Source organism: Pleurodeles waltl, chromosome 4_1, assembly GCF_031143425.1.
Source record: "Pleurodeles waltl isolate 20211129_DDA chromosome 4_1, aPleWal1.hap1.20221129, whole genome shotgun sequence".
NCBI lineage: Eukaryota > Metazoa > Chordata > Amphibia > Caudata > Salamandridae > Pleurodeles > Pleurodeles waltl.
The window spans coordinates 488,956,706-488,976,090 of NC_090442.1; the positions used below are offsets into that span (position 1 = coordinate 488,956,706).

At 45.5% G+C, this 19,385-nt stretch overlaps 1 protein-coding gene across 3 annotated transcripts in view; it reads right to left on the bottom strand.

Annotated features, from left to right (window-relative positions):
* The window catches only part of SYT1 (synaptotagmin 1), a 3,823,670-nt gene that overhangs the window by 2,655,101 nt on the left and 1,149,184 nt on the right, over positions 1-19,385 (bottom strand). The window lies entirely within an intron of this gene.

A 19,385-nucleotide genomic window follows, 5' to 3' on the forward strand; every position in this document is an offset into this window, starting at 1 on the left:
CGGAAGGAGAGAACTCAAGGGTACACAAGGAGTGCTGGTGCAGGAATTAAGGATATAAATAAACCAGGAAACACTGCAGGTAGAAAAAGTACAAGGAGCAAGGAATGACAGGCTCAGGAGTCCAGTAGCACTGCATGGAGTGCTAGTTCACGAATAAGGATTTACCAAGGCTCAGAAGTCAAGATAGCACTGCAGGGAGTGATAGTTTGGTAATAAGGATTTGTTACAACTCAGGAACAGAAACAAGGATAGCTAGAGCTCAGGAACAAGAAAAAGGAATAAATATGTCTCAGGAACTTCAGAAGACAAGGGTCTGTCTCACTGGAAAACAGCTGTAATGACCAACACAGGGCTTAAGGGACCTGAAGCGTACGAGGGATCACAATAATCACATGCTTCAGGTGTGAGCAGACTAGCAGCAGCCAGTCACAAGTGTTCTGAATTCCTTCATCCATCCTTGGCCTGCGGTGGTGGAGATGAAGTAGTGAGCAGGGGATTCTAGGACATGGAGCTCCAAGCATTAGCGGACTGGCTTCCCCAAAACCCGGAATGGATTGAGAATGTATAGTAATTTGCAAATAGCACCCACATTGCTGGAAGTCAGTATGTGCATGCATGGGAAGGTTTGAAAGCTTACTAGAGCATTGGAAAGTCCTACAATTATGCCCCCAGGTGATGGACACAAGAGCGCAGACAGCGAATCCTGACACATGGCCACCTTCCTAGATTAATGGAAACATGCCAAAGTCAGACCCCTGCTCTAGATACACTCAGCCAACCCCAGGGAACTCAGTAACTACTAACCAATCTCTCTGCTCCATGTCCCTGCCAAAGTCCTTGAGAAGGCCATCAACTGCCAACTCTCCAAACATCAGGAAAGAAACAACCTGCTGGATACTTCCCAATTCAGAATCCATGCCAGCCACAGAACTGAGACTGCCCTGATACTGATGACATCAGAACCGTCCTGATCAGGTAGAAACAGCAGCCCTGATCCTCCTCGACCTCTTAGCAGCATTCAATACCATATCCCACCACACACTCCTCTAAAGACTCCACCACATCAGGATCCAGGGAGAGACCCTCAAATGGATCACATCCTTCCTCACAGGATGAATCCAGAGAGCCTGCCTACCTCTCTTCACCTCGGAACCCAAGAACATCATCTGTGGCATCCTTCAAGGGTCATCCCTCAGCTCCACACTGTTCAACATCTACATGACACCCCTGGCCAACACCATCAGAACCCACGGCCAGACCACACCCAGTTCATCCTCTTGCTCTCATAAAACCCTTCCACCGCTAGGACCAACTTCCACAGCTGCATCACGAGCGTCACTGACTGGATGTAGACCAACTGCCTGAAGCTCAACACGGACAAGAGAGATGTGCTGATTTTTGGGAAAAAACATCTACCAATGGAACAACACCTGGTGGCCCTCCAAACTCACACCCCACTGACAGACCACTCCTGCAACCTTGGTATCATCCTGGACAGCAAGCTTACCATGAAGTACCAGATAAACCTAGTCTCCTCTTCCTGCTTCCACATACTCTGCATGCAATGAAAGATGCTTGAATGGTTTCCCCCAACACCAGGACAACTGTCACTCAAGTCGTAGTCATCAGTCTGCTGGACTACGGCAACACACTATATGCAGGAATCACCACCCAACTCCTGCAGAGATGATACAGAACTCAATTGCCGACTCATCCTCAACCTCCCGAGATAGACCCACATCATATGCCACCTCAGGAACCTCCATTTGCTCCCCATCTGGAAAAGATGTCAAATCAAAATGCTGACATACTCCTACACAGCCCTCCATAACAAGGACAAGCATACATCAACTACTGGAACTTTCACAAACCCTCCAGACCCCTGAGCTCTGCCTCTGTTGCCCTCGCACACACTCCTTCATCTGCTGAAGCCACATTTGAGGGCAATCATTGTCCTACCTCACCTCCAAGTCCTGGAATGACCTTCTCCTCCACCACCTCTGAACAGAATCTTGACTTCTGGAATTCAGAAAGGAAGTCAATACCTGGCTCTCGGACTAAGCCCAGCAAAGATTTAGCATCTGAATACCCTCACAGGTGTTTAGCAGAGCTCTACAATTCCAAGGTGATTGATTGATTGATAATACACACACAGTGCACAGCAACACATATTTCAATTATTATATCATTCACAGGCACACACAAACCCAGCAAATGCATATAACGTATAAACACTTCACAGCACCACACTACCCCTGTGCCGTACTATTCAGAGGCACACATATACCTAAGGACATGTATAACACAAAAGATTGCTCCAGGATCTCAGTGTAACACAAATGAACTGTGCAGCATTCTACACCAACCTGATGTACAGATTGCTCCAGGATCTCAGTGTAACACAAATGAACTGTGCAGCATTCTACACCAACCTGATGTAGGCCAAGAATGACTTAAGCACACGACAGCTGAACTTTAAAAGAATGAGTCTGTAGGCATCACTCCAGTGAGACACAGTAAAAAGGACCTCTTCAATTCTACTGATCACTTCATTGCATGCTGCCACCACCACACTCATGTTGCTTAACTTTTGCCAAATGCAGTAGCCTTTCACCAAAATGAGGGTAAGTCCAAAGAGATCGGAATCTGTGAGACAGATTTCCAGATTACCCACTTGCTTTGCTGCAAACTCTCTGTAGAAATCAGGTTATTGGGTGAGTGGGATGAAAACCCTACTCGACGAACAACCACAATCCTTGTAAGGGTGAATGACAAAAGTCACTAAATTAACCTGTGCATAACCTTCTTAGCTTAGCACAAAGCAGTCAGGTTTAACATAAAGGCAAAGTGTACTGTTTTTATGCAGAACACAAATAGGTATATAGTCAAATTACAACCCAAGAAAAATCCCACATCAATGTGGATAATAGAGTTTAATAAATAAACGGGAGATATGCACAAAACACCACTTATTCTCATCTGGTCATGCTAGACAGGGAAAAGTAATGATTTCAGGTGGGCTGCGATGAGTGTGGGTGGGATTTAATGACCAGGTTAGTACTGTTGACAAAGGTACTGTCTTAAAGTCCGGCTCAAAGAGTTCCATTTGGAGTGAAGAAGGCCAGGAGGAGCTGAGAGAGCATTGAGGATTGTTGTCGCTGTAGCATGAATAGCAGGTGTGGTGTCTCAGATAGTTGTCGTTGGAGCCATCCCCCCCCAACTCCATCTTCCTCCCTTACCTACTCCTCCCCTCCACCTGCCTCCCCTCTCTCTATCCCCCCTTTTTATCCCCCTTCCCTTTTTTTCCTTTTTTCCTTTTTTTCCTCTTATGCCCCTTTTCTCTTCTTTTGGGTTTCCCCCTTTCTTCTTTCAGCCCCCCGCACCACGCCCCCTTCATACACCCCCGCTCCCCTTTTCGGCCTCGCCGTATTACAGGCAGCCTGCTGTGCCGCCGGGAAACTATGTTTCCCAGCGACACGCTCTGTAGGCAGCCGGCAGTGCTGCCGGGAAACTACGTTTCCCGGCAACACTTGCGGGATGAGCGTCACCGCTCAGCACAAGGGGTCTCCCTGAGCCACGGCCGCCCAGCGCGGCGGCTCAGCCGATCCCCTTTGGATCATAACGCGAGGGCAGCGTCACCTTAGGGCGCTCCCCCATCGCCTATGGCCACTTCCGGCCCCCGGCATGACCGGGGCTTGGCCAGTCCACATTTGGGTCCACATTTGGCCGATAGCCACAAACGAAGGCAGTTCGCAGCACTTCCGGTTCCACCCACCCCCGGGCTGCGACGGTGATTGTCAGCAGCTGTATCTTATCCTACCTAATTAAGTTCACTATATCTACTACTCACAACCAGGCCACTTCATTCGAGCGGTCCTGAAGGAGAGGTCGGTATAGGCGCACAGAGAGTGCCCACCTTTGATGCAGTGAGTCAGCCAACGTTGGATTCACAGATAAGAGACCTCTCCTCTCCCATTTTTTTCCTTTTTCCTTTTTTTCTTTCTATTTTTTTCCCTTTTTCTCTTTTTCTCTTTATGTTTCTCTATTTTTTTCTCTTTCTTTCTTTTTTCTTTTTCTTTTTCTTTATCTTTTTCCTCTTCTTCCTTTTCTCCTCTTTCTCCTTTCCCTCCTTTCCCTTTGTCCCCTTTTCCTACTTCTTCCCTCACTCTCTTGACTTGTCTTCATCTCCTTTTCTGATTTCTGATTTCTTTTTATTTTAACCCTCTACCATTCCCTGCTCCACTATGGATTACCCTCTTTTCTCTCTTTTATTCCCCTCCCGTTCCATTCCACTCACTTGAGACCCCCCTTTTCTCCTCCTTTGTATTTCTCCATCTACCTTCATTGTTGTTCTTCCCTTCTGCCTTTTCCCTCGAACCCTAGAGTCTGACTATAAGGGGACGCTCCCTCTCCAGGATACCAGAGGCCACTAGCCTCGAGTGTTAGGGTAAGAAATTGTCTTCCCGTACCTATTGTGCGCCTTGCATAGCTAGCATTGATGCGACTGCTATTTATAAATTGCAACCAGTACTCCTGCCACGTGTGTTGTGGTTTGCTGTGTATTACCTTTTCACTATCTATTTTTGGTCTGTTTTTATCCTATTTACTATAGGTCCTCCCCAGGTATTCCCTTGGTTAAGGTAGGCCCTTCCTCAACCCCTTTTCCATTGTGATTATTTCTGCAGCGCTTAAGAAGCATATGCAACAGGGATCCAACGCCCTGATGAATGCCCAGAGACCCTCCATAGCTCAATTACAAGGGTAGAAACATGTCGGCTACTTCTTTTAGATAGGTGACCTTGTGAGTCATTGCTCTCACACCGGGTCTCCATTCCTTTTTAATCACACCACACAGAACCCTCTATTAAATTCACCCGGGTATCTGAGTAGGTGTTTTTTATTTCCCTATCACAGCTGGATCCCCTATTTCCAGAAATTAAATTAATTTACGCACTCCCTCCTGTTCCTTTAACAGTGAGGTTGAGTCCGCCCAGGTGGCACTGTCCTACCTGGGTGGGGCTAGGTGGTCATATGATGAAGCATGACACTATATAGTGTGTGAGACCACCTAGTCCGTAAACGAAATCCCCCTCACAGACCATACACCACTCCACAGCTCACCCACATTTCACCTCTAGTCGAGGTATACGAGTGGTCTAGTGTCACAATTGATACACTACCGACCTACTTACGTTACAAGAACCCCGTACTCTCATTTGTGATTTAGTATTGTTTTTTGGGAGTCGAGTACGGTGTGTGTTCTTCTTGCTCCCATATACTCTCCCTTTGTGTAATGTTATAGTAGAGCAGCCTCTCGGCTGCGAGAGTTGTTTTCCCCTTGCCTCTCCTCCTTTTAGCAAGCACCTTTGTCTTGCCTGCGCCCCTCAGAGCTTTGGTTCTCTCCTTTTTCCACGTTCCCCTACTTGCTGTACTATAAACTTAACCCCAACCCCCCCTCCCCCTTTGCCACACCATGGCAGAAGGCCTCTCCTTCAACGACGAGGAAGTATCAGCTATCCTCGCAGCCCCCTCACTCCTTGGGAACACGGATTTGTCAAAGAGTTTGTCCGAGCTTGGGGACTGGGACACCTTAGTGGAATTGAAACGCTCCCAGGTTAAGACTATACTACACAGAGCTGTCCTCACAGAATACCTCCGCAGTAACTCTGCACCAAACGGACTACTTGTCACCAATGAGCCTCGCATATTCCTAGACGACCTTGAATTTCATAAAGATTGGTCGCTTATAGCATGGAAATGCAGACGAGATTGGCTGATATTAATTATAAAAACCGCCACCAGGTTATCTGAAACCCTACTGATCCAGATAAAAACCAGTGAAAATAACCTGAAGTCAGGTGTGAGCATTCTCTCCTTCAAAAAGAAACTGGAGGAGGTAAATAAAAACATGAATGAATATAAAGAATACCTAACTCAGCAAAAAATAGCAAAATTTCTAAAAGACCTAAATCGTTTTTCCCTAGAAAGGATATACCCCTACACCAAACCTGACTATGTAGCAAAAAATCCCACTAACACATCTGATACTTCCTCAGGGAGTAATATCAGCTCAGATAGTGATAGTAACTCGTCAGGGAATACACGACAACGCCGCGGACGACGTGGGCAACGTTGAGGAGGATGGAACTATCCACCCTTTCCCCCCCCCCCCATACTTTAACCAACAATGGGGCTGGCCCAACCAGTATGGCCCCCCTTCACAATACCAAGCACCCTACCTGCAGCACCCTGCCCAATGGTCCTTCTCCGAACCCCCACCCCCTTTTTTAGACAGAGGTCACGGTAGGGACAGAGGGAGGAAAAAAGAAGTACAGTGGCGCCCAAGAGAGGATGCCTTGGAAAACCCAACACACAGGGAGGCCACTCCAGGGACAAGCAAGACAAAGTGAAACTCAGCTCAGAGAATACAGTTAGCATCATTAACTTAAGCAACCGGACTCTGAGCCAAACCGAAACCCAAGCATTAAATAAAGGGCTGAATTTCGTGCCTACCCCAAAAGTTGACTTATTCAGAACCAGAACAGAACTAGCGGGTCTGTTTCGTAACATCCGCCTAAAACCCTTTTTCCTCGGGAAGGAATATGACACTCCCGCACAGAATACAGGACTACGTCCTAAGTCCACCTTCTGTCCCCCAGCAGGGCAAATGCCCCCTGAGGTACTTGCTTTCGAGAAATCAGTATCCCTTAAGATCAATGGTGATCAATGGTGGCTTACTGAGGCACCCAACAAAGTATTCCACAATATGAGCAAAATCGAAGGAGAGTCACTGAAGAGCCTTACAGCCGATCCAAGTATCATTATCAAACCAGCAGATAAGGGCGGGGCTAAAGTGATTCTTCCACAAAAAATGTATAGAGACGAGTGTGAGCGACTTCTGGGGGATACCGGACACTACAAGCGTCTGGCACGTGATCCTACAACTGATGTCCAAGAAGAAATTGCGTTCCTAGTATCAAAAGGGAAGGAAAACAACTGGATCACAGATCATGAGGCATCGTTCCTGATACAGACCAACCCAAAAATCCCGTACTTTTATATTTTACCAAAAGTACATAAAGAGAAGATTCCTCCCCCCCCATAGGCTCTTGTCAAAGTTCGTGGATTTCTTCCTACAACCGTTAGTCAAAAGAATCCCGACCTATCTTAAGGACACCACCCATGTCCTCCTTTTACTGGAATCTAGAGCCTTTGACAAATCCAAAGAGCTCCTGATTACTCTCGACGTGGAATCACTTTACACAAACATCCCGCAAGAGGCCACCCTGGAAGTGATAAGCAACCTGCTGGAAGTACATATGGGTGAATCCCAAACCCCCCCTGATTTTATACTGGACTTAGCACACCTCGCTCTCACCAGAAACTACTTCAAATTTGAAGATAGCTTCTTTTTGCAGACACAAGGCACATCGATGGGTAGCACATTCGCCCCAAGTCTAGCATGCCTATACGTTGACCACTTCGAAAGACATACGGTCCTGCATGAGGATAACCCCTACCGAGACCAGATCAAACTCTGGAAGCGATACATCGATGATGTACTGTTAATATGGACTGGTAGTAAGGAAGAGGCCCAGGCATTCGCTGTTTGGCTTAACGGAGCCAACCCCTTTCTAACCTTCACAATGAGCATAGGTGACAACAAGCTACCTTTCCTCGACCTACTCATCTATGAACATGACGGCGGGTTAGCCACAGAAGTTTACTATAAACCAACGGACTGCAACAATTTGTTACAATACCAGAGCTTCCACCCACGAGCTCTAAGAGATAACCTTCCGGTCGGGCAGTTCCTACGGCTAAGACGAAACTGCTCATCCGTGATCGATTACCGCAAACATGCAGACAAACTAACTACCAAGCTACACACCAAGGATTATCCCCCACATCTGGTCAGTAGGGCACAAAAAAGAGCACGCAACAATAATAGGGACCAGCTGCTACAGCCCCGAGCACTGAAACCAAGTTTGGATAAGATCGTATGTGTTACCACGTTCAATCCCTTATCCAATGAAATCCAGAAGATTATAAGAGATAATTGGAAAATCCTGACATCAGGTGGTTTACCCTTTGAACCACCATTACACGCGTATAAGAGAGCACATAATATACGCGACATGGTGGTCCACACAAGACCAAAGGAGAAGCGACGTCCCGCACAGACTACACTTTGGCAGATGGCCCCCCCGCAGGTCATCATCCATGCGGCAATTGCAGCGTTTGCCCGTTTACCCACAGATCTACTACCATCAATCTTGACCTTAAAACCCCATAGGTGCAAAAATCACTTACGAATTGTAACAGCAAAAACGTAGTCTATTTATTCAAATCCCCTTGCCTACTCAAATATGTGGGGATGACTACGAGAAAGGTTAGCACCAGAATCTGTGAACACAGAAGCATGATTAGGTGCAAACGCGATGCAACAAAACTCACTAGCCATTTCCTACATAAAAATCACTCCCCAGATGACATGTTATGGACGGTCCTGGAACATTTGTCTCCTTCGACCCCTAACATGTCTGAAAAACTGTTTAGGGCTGAGCAACGCTGGATTTGGAGGTTGCACACCGACACGGTTGGACTAAATGACGAGATACCTTGGTTCTCTCTTCAACCCTAGAACCCCCATACTCTTCCCCCCGTCTCCTTCCGCCCCTCCCCTTTCCTTTCTCCTTTTTCTACATGTTCTTGCGAACTCCCCCCTCCCCCTTCCTCTCCCTCTGTCTCTCTAGCACTGTCTTCTTCTCCTCTTTCTGTCATGGTTGAGCCCCTCTAGTCCCTCCTCCCCCCTTCTCCAGCCTCTTAACATCTTCTATCTCCTTTTGTGCCCATCTGTCATCTCCCTCCGTCTTCTGTCTCCCCATTGTTCTCCCCAGTTCCCCATCCCCTACACCCCATAAAACCCTTCCCCCCCTACCCCAACCCCAAAACAAACCCCCCACCCTCCCTTTTTTCCCCTATTAGTTTCCCCCCTACCCTTATTAGTTTTTGCCTTCCCTTCTTTTTCCTTTTTCTTTTTCTTCTTCTTTCTTCTTCCCCTCATCTCTCTTCTTTCACACCTCATCACTCACTTCACCTTCTGATGTCCCCTTCCTCCTCTACCCCTGGCGCCCTTTATATATTCCTTTTCCCCTTCCCCCTTTCCCTTCCCCCCTTCCTTCCCCTTTCCCCCCCAACTCCATCTTCCTCCCTTATCTACCCCTCCCCTCCACCTGCCTCCCCTCTCTCTCTCTCCCCTCTTTTTATCCCCCTTCCCTTTTTTTCCTTTTTTCCTTTTTTTCCTCTTATGCCTCTTTTCTCTTCTTTTCTGTTTCCCCCTTTCTTCTTTTCCACCCCCCCACCCCCCGCCCCCTTCATACACCCCCCCGCTCCCCTTTTCGGCCTCGCCATATTACAGGCAGCCTGCTGTGCCGCCGGGAAACTATGTTTCCCAGCGACACGCTCTGTAGGCAGCCAGCAGTGCTGCCGGGAAACTACGTTTCCCGGCAACACTTGCGGGATGAGCGTCACCGCTCAGCACAAGGGGTCTCCCTGAGCCACGGCCGCCCAGCGCGGCGGCTCAGCCGATCCCCTTTGGATCATAACGCGAGGGCAGCGTCACCTTAGGGCGCTCCCCCATCGCCTATGGCCACTTCCGGCCCCCGGCATGACCGGGGCTTGGCCAGTCTACATTTGGGTCCACATTTGGCCGATAGCCACAAACGAAGGCAGTTCGCAGCACTTCCGGTTCCGCCCACCCCCGGGCCACGACGGTGATTGTCAGCAGCTGTATCTTATTCTACCTAATTAAGTTCACTATATCTACTACTCACCACCAGGCCACTTCATTCGAGCAGTCCTGAAGGAGAGGTCGGTATAGGCGCACAGAGAGTGCCCACCTTTGATGCAGTGAGTCAGCTAACGTTGGATTCACAGATAAGAGACCTCTCCTCTTCCATTTTTTCTTTTTTCCTTTTTTCTTTCTCTTTTTTTCCCTTTTTCTCTTTTTCTCTTTATGTTTCTCTATTTTTTTCTCTTTCTTTCTTTTTTCTTTTTCTTTTTCTTTATCTTTTTCCTCTTCTTCCTTTTCTCCTCTCTCTCCGTTCCCTCCTTTCCCTTTGTCCCCTTTTCCTACTTCTTCCCCCACTCTCTTGACTTGTCTTCACCTCCTTTTCTGATTTCTGATTTCTTTTTATTTTAACCCTCTACCATTCCCTGCCTCCACTATGGATTACCCTCTTTTCTCTCTTTTATTCCCCTCCCGTTCCATTCCACTCACTTGAGACCCCCCTTTTCTCCTCCTTTGTATTTCTCCATCTACCTTCATTGTTGTTCTTCCCTTCTGCCTTTTCCCTCGAACCCTAGAGTCTGACTATAAGGGGACGCTCCCTCTCCAGGATACCAGAGGCCACTAGCCTCGAGTTTTAGGGTAAGAAATTGTCTTCCCGTACCTATTGTGCGCCTTGCATAGCTAGCATTGATGCGACTGCTATTTATAAATTGGAACCAGTAGTCCTGCGGCTTGCATGAATTATGTCACGTGTGTTGTGGTTTGCTGTGTATTACCTTTTCACTATCTATTTTTGGTCTGTTTTTATCCTATTTACTATAGGTCCTCCCCAGGTATTCCCTTGGTTAAGGTAGGCCCTTCCTCAACCCCTTTTCTATTGTGATTATTTCTGCAGCGCTTAAGAAGCATATGCAACAGGGATCCAACGCCCTGATGAATGCCCAGAGACCCTCCATAGCTCAATTACAAGGGTAGAAACATGTCGGCTACTTCTTTTAGATAGGTGACCTTGTGAGTCATTGCTCTCACACCAGGTCTCCATTCCTTTTTAATCACACCACACAGAACCCTCTATTAAATTCACCCGGGTATCTGAGTAGTTGTTTTTTATTTCCCTAGCACAGCTGGATCCCCTATTTCCAGAAATTAAATTAATTTACGCACTCCCTCCTGTTCCTTTAACAGTGAGGTTGAGTCCGCCCAGGTGGCACTGTCCTACCTGGGTGGGGCTAGGTGGTCATATGATGAAGCATGACACTATATACTGTAGTGTGTGAGACCACCTAGTCCGTAAAGGAAATGCCCCTCACAGACCATACACCACTCCACAGCTCACCCACATTTCACCTCTAGTCAAGGTATACGAGTGGTCTAGTGTCACAATTGATACACTACCGACGTACTTACGTTACAAGAACCCCGTACTCTCATTTGTGATTTAGTATTGTTTTTTGGGAGTCGAGTACGGTGTGTGTTCTTCTTGCTCACAGATACTCTCCCTTTGTGTAATGTTATAGTAGAGCAGCCTCTCGGCTGCGAGAGTTGTTTTCCCCTTGCCTCTCCTCCTTTTAGCAAGCACCTTTGTCTTGCATGCGTCCCTCAGAGCTTTGGTTCTCTCCTTTTTTCACGTTCCCCTACTTGCTGTACTATAAACTTAACCCCAACCCACCCCCCCCCCTTTGCCACACCATGGCAGAAGGCCTCTCCTTCAACGACGAGGAAGTATCAGCTATCCTCGCAGCCCCCTCACTCCTTGGGGACACGGCTTTGTCAAAGAGTTTGTCCCAGCTTGGGGACTGGGACACCTTAGTCGAATTCATCGGCTGAAATTAATATTGTCAAGTGCAGATTTGATCAGTGGAATAATATGTCCGTGGTGTGTTTTTGTGATGGGGATAATAAGAAGCAGTGCGCAATATGATTTTGAATGGTGTCACTGAAAAATCACACCATTTGCAGATGTGCTATAGGAAAGGGTATGCAAATTTCTTATAATGCAAGCAAAACCTCCCTTTTAAAAACATAAAGGTCACTCCTGGGGTAGGCCCTATATAGCGAGGGTGCATTGTATTTAAAAACTTGGAAATGTACTTTTGAATGGTGCCACTGAGAACATCACACCATCCACAGATATGTTATAGCAAAGGGTATGCAAAGTTGTTATAATGCAAGCAAAACCTCCTTTTTAAATACATATATGTCTCCCTTGGGCTATGACCTAAACAGACCCTAGGGCAGAGTGCATTGTATTTAAAAACTTGGACATGTACTTTTAAGTTTTACTTGTCCTGGTAATGAAAACCTGACACTTTTGTTTTTCACTACTATGAGGTCTATCTCTCCCATAGGCTAATGTTGGGTTACCTTATTAAATTAATTTAATAAGTAATAACGTTTACTTGGGAGCAGGGAGACATATAGGCCCTTATTATGACCTTGGCAGTCGGCGGTAATATGGGAAAAGTACTGCCAACAGGCTGGTGGTACTTTTCACCAATGTACCACACCGACCGCCACGGCGGGAAAATCTGCTGGGCTGGAGACATCAATCTCCAGCCCGGCAGCCGTCACTGTACCGCCTGTGTGATGATGATCCCGCCTACCGCCATGGTTTCTGTGGCTCTCTTACCGCCACGAAAACCATGGCGGTAGGCACTATCAGTGACAGGGAATCCCTTCACTGTCATTGATATAGGTCTTACCCACCCACACCCCTCCCCTGATTTCCCCCATCCTCCTCTTCCTATCAAAATCCCCCCTACATTCACGCCTCCTTCACACCGCTAAACACGCATACACACACCCATTCCCACATTTATCCACGCATGCATACATCCATTCACACACACATCTGCACACACTTGCAAACATACACACAGACACGCATTCACGGAACACAACATACATGCACTCACACCTCCATACATGCACCCACATTCAACACACACCTGCATACACGCACGCACAAACATTCACACACACACGCCCACGCCCACACACACACAACACCTTCCTCCCCTGTCGGAGCACCCACTTATCTGTGTTTAGGGGGTCCTCCGGCAGGGGATGGGACGGGGCGCTGCTGCCACCAGCAGCGTCCGCCAGCAGAGCACCGCCAGGCTGTATTATGGGTCATAACATGGCTGGCGGCTGGCGGCTGGCGGCTGGCGGCTGGCTACTGGTGTGGCGCTGCTTTCCGCCATCCACTGACATGGCCAAAGCCAGATTTCTGGCATCCTTCTGGAGGAAATCCGGCTGTGGTCGTTATACGGTAGATGGCTGGTAGCCGATGCGATGGTCTTTTGGCGGCCGTCGCCGCGGCAATAGGCGGTTTTTACCGCCAATATCATACTGAGGGCCATAATGTTTGGTGTCTAAGTAATTCTAATTTAAAATCCTCTTTAATGGCAAAGTCATATTTTAAGGCACAACTCTGAAAATGCTACTTTTAGAAAGTTGTCATTCTCTTGTCCTAACCATTTGGTTTCCATAGGCTGTTTCCTGGAGCACATTACTAGATGTAGTTGGCAGCTTATCCTTGTGTATACCTCCCAGGCAGCCATATAATAGGGGGGCTTTGTGTTGGCAGGATCCGCCATCCTGGCAAGATGGCTGGGTGGAACTGTGCACATTCTCTCTTGCACTTCAAAGCAGCTGCCTCAGCTCACACACAAAGAACTTCACACTAGTCTTTTGTGTCCACAGATATCCTGCAACCAAGGCATAGAGGAAGGAAAGTCCACTACAATCTGCAGGGGAAAAACTCTAGAAGTTTCTTACACTTCAAAGTTTGCACTAGGCATAAACTTAGGAATCCCAGACCGACCCACTCTTCAATTGACTTCTGGACCTGCCTTGCAGCTTGAGACCTGCTTTTCTACTTAAATCCAGGACTTCCAAGGTAATTTCAAGGGCTAGGTGGCTGGCCTCCTGATCAGAGCCTCACTGACAGGAAAGACTACATTCATCATGAACCAACACCTGAACGCTGCCTGAGTGAGTCCTGACATTCCAAGTGGTGCCCCTCCTGTCCTGGACCCTTTGAGTTGCTGCTAAATATGCCCAAATAGCTCAAATCCAAACTGGGACTCAAAACATTTTCATCCGAAAAGTGTCCAGAGAACTGATAGTAGACCGGGCCCTCCCTGATTATTGATCTGTCCTAGGTGCATCACTAGTTGGCCTGACTTGCGGCAGCTCCCATAATGTTACTCTCCACAGCAGCAAATCCCGTTCAGCAGCTCGTCACAGAAGGGGTATCCGGCTGTAGCCATCATCCGCTACAACCTGCAGCTTCACCCCACTGGAGATTTTTGACTTCTGAAAAAGAACCTGAACGTACAAATTTTCACTGCAACTTTGTCCCGCAGCTCTCTGATGATGATGCTGCCTCCTCAGACAACACCAGCTGCCTTACCCGGCTGAACATTACCTTCTCAGACATTTTTTTCCCAAAATCTTTCTAAGTCCGAAGGTGTGCAGAGGCTAGTTCCAATCTACTTTGTTTATCCAAACTGCACTCCATCACTGTCGGCCATAACTTTCAACTCTCCCCTGTCTTGCATGACTAGATCTCTGTGGTTGGCTCTTCGATCTTTTAGACTCTATTTTTCACTCTAAACTTTTCATAACTGCAGTTCTACTGATTGGATTTTTGCCATTTTGGTGTTGAATAATGTATTAAATTGTATTTATTTTTTCCTGAAAAAATGTAAGACTTTTTAGTGTGATGTTTTCACTTTATTATTGTTTAAGTGCTCCATAAATACTTTACACATTGCCTCAAAGTTAAGCCTGGCTGCTTTTTTGCCAAGCTACGGGAGGATAAAGCATTGGCTAATTTAGTGACTTTTTGTGGTTCACACTGATTAGGATTGTAGCTGTTTTGTGAGGAGGGCTCACACCTCTCTCTACCAACAAACACATTCATCACAACTACTATATACTTAAAATTATTTTTGAACAATTCCATGTCAGTTCATGCCATGTTTATATGCTGAAAATTGTACATGGATTTGGCTGCATCAGTCCTACATTATACACCCTGGGTTGGAAGATGATCAATATGCAAAGCTAATTTGTGTTTCACATTGAACAAGAAAATCATTCATTAACAAGGTATATAGGTTTATGGAGATTTTATGCAAGATTAGACAGGATTGGAGGTGAGTCATTCTTATAAACATGCTGATGTTTACACTTCTACTAACATTTTCTCTTTATTAAATCAGAATTGTGAGAAACTGGGTAACTAGTTGAGGGGGATAAAACCCTACTCAACCAGCAACCACAATCCATGTCAGGGTGAAGTCACAAGCAAACCCAAATTAACCAGTGCTCAACCCCCTGGTAGCTTGGCACAGAGCAGTCAGGTTTAACTTTAAGGTGATGTGTAAATTAGCTATGCAGCATTTTAACCAGAAATAAAGTGAAAACACATTTTTTTTAAAACACAGCAATTTAGAAATATACTAGATTACAATAAATAAATCAAGACAAAAGCAGAAAAAATCCAATAAATAGAACCAGAGATATGCAATTTTAAAGATTTAAGTGAAAGAAAATGCACAAAGTGCCAACTGTTATCTTGTCATGCAACACTGGGAGAACGTCACAAGTTCAGGCCGACAGCGATGGAACACGGGCCAACTAAAAGGACAATTTAGATCTGCTGAACACAGTACCTGAATCCTAGATGTCAAGAGATGCATTGAGGATGCATTGCACAGCAGAGGTGATAAGAGGTGTGGGCAAGGAGATGCATAACCCAGCTGCAGTTCTGGAGAGCTGCAAAGTGAGACACAATGTACCTGTGTGGAAATGTGTCTTGCAGCGGCGGTTCTTATCGGATGCATTTGGCGAGGCAATGACCTTGCATGGAAATGTGTCATAGAGTGGTGGTTTCCGATGGGCTGAGACGGGCAATACAAAGTTTTTGTGTCAGGGAAAGTCCCTCAACGAGGTGATGTGTCGTTCCAGAGGCAATGTGTTGAGCAACAAACGCGATGTGCCGGTACTGCAGAAGATGCACTGTGGAGGAGATGTGCCAGTTCAGTTGGACCTACATATGGGCTGATATAGCACCATCAAGCCCACCTTTAAGGGTCCGGGACTGAGATGGCACCACTTGGGAAGGTACAACTCACAAATGGCAGAGTGTAGGTGCTAGGCTCAAGGTTGTTAGAAACCTGTTATGTCCCTGAGGCTTCTGATCAGGAGGCCAGCCAACTGGCCCTTGGAGTCACTCTGCGGGCCTGGATTTAGAGATGCAGGTCCAGTCCGTCTCTCCCAGACAAGAGGGCAGAAGAATATCAGTTAGCACTGCAGGGCAGCAATCCTTCAGATTAGTCAGCAGAGTGGCTGTCATTTCAGCAGCACAATAGTCATTTTTCCTGGCAGAGTCCACAGATACAGAAGTGTATTGAAGAACTGGGTCTAAGGAGTCAATATGTGTACCTGGTACCCACTTTGAAGTGGGGGATACTTCAAGAGAATTATAACCCTCTGGGGTGTCTGGCATTTCCGTGCTTCCTTTTCTGGCCTCAGGATGTCTGGGGTCACAAAAGATTAGTGCCAAATACTTTTGTGACAGTGCTCAGGCAGGTCTTTTGTGTTGTGCAGGTGTGGTAGGTGACAGCTCCACCCTACTGTTAACTCAGGGTGGCCCATTCTACCAACACCTGTCTTTCCTTTGTCTCACTCTCTGGGAGCAATACACAAAGACCAATCACCAGCAATAATTAGTCATGTGATTCAGGTACTGGCTGCAGACACCAAATAGTTAGGGTAAGAAAATATAAACTTTCTGATATTTAAAGAATTGTTGCTAAAAATCAGAGTTTAACATTAAGTAGAGGTTTATTTACATTTCTGTAGACACCAAAATTGACCTGTCTATCTGCTTCCAATAGGAAGTAACAGCTTATTAAATATAACAAAGTAACACAAATGTTTTCTTATAGGAGAGTTAGGCCTTGCAGTAGTGAAAAACAAAAGCAAGAATTTTTCACTACCAGGACACGTAAAACTTAAAAGTACATGCCCAAGTTTTAAAATATATTGCACCTTGCCCTCTGGGCTGTTTAGGGCCTACCCTATGGGTTACTTATATGTATTAAAAAAAAGGTTCAGGCGTGGCAAAAAGTATATTTTGCCAGATCAAATTGACAGTTAAATACAGCACACAAAGGTTGCAATGGTATGCTGAGACATGTTTAAAGGGCTATGTTAGTTGGTTGCACAATCAGTGATGTAGACTTACTTGTAGCATTTAATCAAATGGCACTGGGCACCACATTACTAGGAGTGTACAAGTAAATTAAATATGCCAACTGTGTATAAGACAATTTCACCATGTTTAATCTAATAACCCTGGACAGATGTAGTACCACATTAGCAGGGACTTACAAGTAGATTAAATATGTCAATTGTGTATAAGCCAATTTCACCATGTTTAAAGGAGGGAACAAAGGCACCTTGGCACTGGTTACAAGTTGTAAAGTGCACAGAGTCCTAGAAGCCAACAAGAATGGGTTCAGAAAACAGAAGGCTGAAGGTGAATAAAGTCTGGGGATGATCCTGCAAAAAGGGCCATTTCCATCAATAATGTCTAATAGACATCAGTTCAACCTGTGACCTAAGTTAGTTTCAGTGGGTATAAGTTCCTTTCATCGGTATAAAGACAGATCAGCAGAGTACAAGCAGATAATCTTCACAGTTTCCAGGATATTTAATTAAAAGCAGCTTCAACTTTGGAACATGAAGAGACAAAATATGTCATAAACACATGGTAAAAACCATACTTAGGTATCAGTGATTGGTAAGACGATGAAGTAGAAAATAAAGAAATCATGTTATCACATTAGAGCAGTGCCAGCAAATACCGATGTATGAAATCAGTATTTTATTTCAAAATGAACAGACAAAAATTTCAAACTACAAGAGTATCATGCCAGACATTTTCCCTTTATCTATTGAAGGTTCCCTGGATTTTTTGTTTTGGGCATAATTAGTGGGAGTCTTAATCTGAGAGTGCCTGGACACACCATTTGTGTGCCCTTGGATGGGAAGAGCTTGTATTGTGTACTCACTTTGCAGTTAGACAGGTAGCCTCAAGCGGATGTCCAACATTACCAAATAAATGTCCATTAGGCCCTCATCCAAACTGAAGTCTAGATGATTGTCCATGTGTAGGTGTGATTTGTCTGATTAAATGCAATGTCTGCAAACATTACATGCAGTCCTCTTCGGTGTTATACTTCATATACAGTACATTAACACCAAAAGAAAACAAATGATTTACTGACCCTTGGATGATGGAATGTTTAGACCCAATCTCCGTCTACTGATCTTTGACTCATGTATTATGTTATTTGAAGATGTAATTGAACATATGTGTTTGAAATAATAAAACATATATATATATAAAAAAACTTCATATACATTAAAACACTTGAGTTATGGTAAAGACATAACTAGTGCCCAAGTCATTAGGGTTGCCCATTTACAGAAACTTAATTCAGTTACTCAAACATATTTGAATACTGCTGCTGAAAGTGTTTTTCAAAGTGTGGTCATCCAAGACCTTGCCAAGTGTCTTGAAGCTATAGGTGCTCCTATAGCATCATCTACAAGATGAAACTTACTCATGAAATTCCTCAACAACTGTGGAAGCACATGAACATACAATGAGTAGCTTATAACCTCACCAGACAAAAATGGGCTGCATAAAAGGTCGAGTGGCAAGTAGAGTTGAGAAGAGTAGTGACTGCAAGAACACTTTTTACTGTATCATATCTTATTTTTGTATTCTTCATTTCATCCTGTTGTGCACTGTAGTTCAGCACTCAGTTTGTTAGCCAGCTAGCAAGAGCTAAGGATCCTCAATCTCAGGATCCTTTATGATTTGACCCCTCATGTCTTCTCAGTAGTTGGAGTTCGGCATACCTCTGTGGTGTCTGTAAACACATGGCTAAACTCTCAGACAATATTCCCCTTTGTTTGCAGCTGAATAGCTGTTACTGGAGTGTGTTCTATGTGCTGATTAAATGCATGCAAGCCTCTTGGCTCACAAAGCTTAGCCAACTCATCATTTGTTTGGAGTTTGTGATCTTATTTTGTTGCAGTATCCTGTGTTGTTAACAACTAGGCTTTGCAAACTGTAGCTGCTTGTTAACCATCTCTATGAGTACTATCAGTTCCACACTACCATTATAAATTCTGCATTTCGAAGATCTACGGATGATACGAGAAGAAAGGAAAAATCATTTGGGGCCATATGTATCAAGATTTTGCTTTGTGAGTCTCAAATAGCGAATTTTAAGAAATCACTATTTCCGGCAATCAAAATGTGATGTATCAAAATTGCGAGTCGAAAATAGCGATTTCTTAAAAATCGCTAATGCAATTTGCAAGGTCCAAACACCGAATCGCAAATAAAATTGTGATTTGGTATTTGAAAATCGCAAATTGCGAAAACGGCTACCCGGCACAGCCTGATGACATCACAAGCAGGAAGTGAGTCAGCCCATGCTGTTTCCAGGTACCACACCCACAGGAGCAGTCAGAGAGTCACAGTCCAGCCCCAGGGAGG